We start from the raw sequence: 1904 nt of genomic DNA, 5'->3' as shown, positions 1-1904 counted from the left end.
ACCCTTATTAAAAAGCCCTTGATTTTGAAGATGCTTTAAAACTGGATCCTCCTGAGGTTTCCCTTGAGATGTAGCGGTTTGTCCATTTCTTCAACTGAAGTTTGGATGATTTCTCTAACTAGGATTATATGTGTTAGAGATGGGTCCACTAAAAGGTCTTTAGTAATTATTCACAGCATTGTATTATTCATTCAGCACCTCTTGAAAGGCAGGTATTGTTGGACAATTTTCAGTTGTGTGAATGTTGCAAGAACAGATACCACAAACAGTTTCCTTAGCCTTATCCTTCTTTAATTCCATGGCCATGATTTTTCTGGTAAGATTAGCCACTTTAGCATTGATATCATCTTCCTCTTTCAGGAGAAACATTCCGCCCCTCTCCTTGGATTGAGTCGACCTAGATGTGGTGCTTGATTTTGGAGAAATGTCCCACGATTGTGTGTTTTTAGCAAGCTTATTAAAGTAGTCCCACATATCATCAACATTTTTATTCATGAATTCCTCGTTACACATTGTCTCAACCAATTTGTGCATGGAAGATGTCAGTCCATCATAGAAGAAGTTAGTGATGCTCCACCTTTCAAAACCATGTTGTGGGCATGAATTAACAAGATCATTGAACCGCTCCCAACATTGGAAGAATATTTCATCTTCCTTTTGGGCGAAGTTTATGATTGACTTTCTAAGGGTGTTCGTCTTATGGTTCGTCTTATGGTATGGGAAAATTTTCTTTATGAACTCCCTTGTCATGTCATTCCATCTACCAATAAATTGAAGACATAGTGAATGCAACCACGTCTTAGCTTTCTCTTTTAAAGAAAAAGGAAAGAGTTTTAGCCTGACCTTGTCATCAGACACGTTTGGAAAGTATAGAGTAGTGATAATGTCCTCAAACTCTTTCAAGTGTAAGTATGGATTTTCAAATTCAAGCCCATGAAATTTTAGGAGTTGGATCACCCCTGGCTTGATATTCATGTGTCCCGTATTTTCTGAAAAAATCATGTAAGAGGGTGTACTCACCCCCTTCGGTTGTAAATAGTCTCGCAAAGTACAAAGAGAGGGTGCTTGATGCACCCCGTTCTCATCCTAGATTTCCTTAACCCTAGGTTGAGGTTGTCTTCCCGGTTGATTTGCAGCCATTACCTCAATTAACTATGAGGATCTTGAGTAGTGTCTAATCCTGTGATGGATAGATAACCCCTCAACCAAACCTACTTCACTCAAAAGACATCGAGTGTTACACGGACCCACTTGGGCACGAAACACTCTCAGGCCTCAATTTAAGATTCTAACCTAAACCTAAAAGAGAGAAAGGAAAATAGAAATCTAGAAATAGAAAGAAAAAGGGAATTAGAAAGAAGTTACCAAATTAGAATTTCCTAATTAAAATCCTGCAAAACAAAACAAAACAAGTCAGTTTCTAAAAGTTGAAAATAGAAAGTTTCTAGAAATTGATTAGGAAAGTTATAAACCTAGAATTAGAAAGTAAGTTTTTAAAAATAAAAGAAATCCTAGAATTAGAAAGTTTCTAAAAACAGAGAACCAACCCTAATCCTAAAATAGAAAAATAGAAAAACTATAATCATAACTTAATTCCAAAACTAATTAATCTTAGAAAAACGCAGCTGTTAGTCCTCGGCAATGATGCTAAAACTTGTTCATAACCCCAGGTCTGGGGTCACGATGTAGTAATAATCTCGGTAAGACTGAGGTCAAATCCACAGGGACTAATCTCGTAAGTATTCTGAAAGCAACTAGAACTAGAAATAGAGGAAGATTTATATCTAAATTTGGAATATTTGAAAGTAATTGTGAGAGATTTAATGAAAAACTTAAGAAATTCAAAGATGGAAAACTAGGGTTTCTAAGAATCCACTTGTAGAGATTAGGGAGATCTATGTTTG

General features: G+C 36.2%; 1 non-coding gene across 1 annotated transcript; it reads left to right on the top strand.

Moving 5' to 3' along the window:
• Positions 1-583: 583 nt before the first annotated feature.
• LOC131257102 (small nucleolar RNA R71) lies at positions 584-690 on the top strand. The gene has a single exon (XR_009177121.1). It is a non-coding gene; the product is annotated as a small nucleolar RNA R71 (small nucleolar RNA).
• The last annotated feature ends 1214 nt before the right edge of the window (positions 691-1904 follow it).

The sequence above is a fragment of the Magnolia sinica genome, chromosome 9, assembly GCF_029962835.1.
Source record: "Magnolia sinica isolate HGM2019 chromosome 9, MsV1, whole genome shotgun sequence".
Classification (NCBI taxonomy): domain Eukaryota; kingdom Viridiplantae; phylum Streptophyta; class Magnoliopsida; order Magnoliales; family Magnoliaceae; genus Magnolia; species Magnolia sinica.
This window is presented reverse-complemented; position numbering and strand designations above follow the sequence as displayed.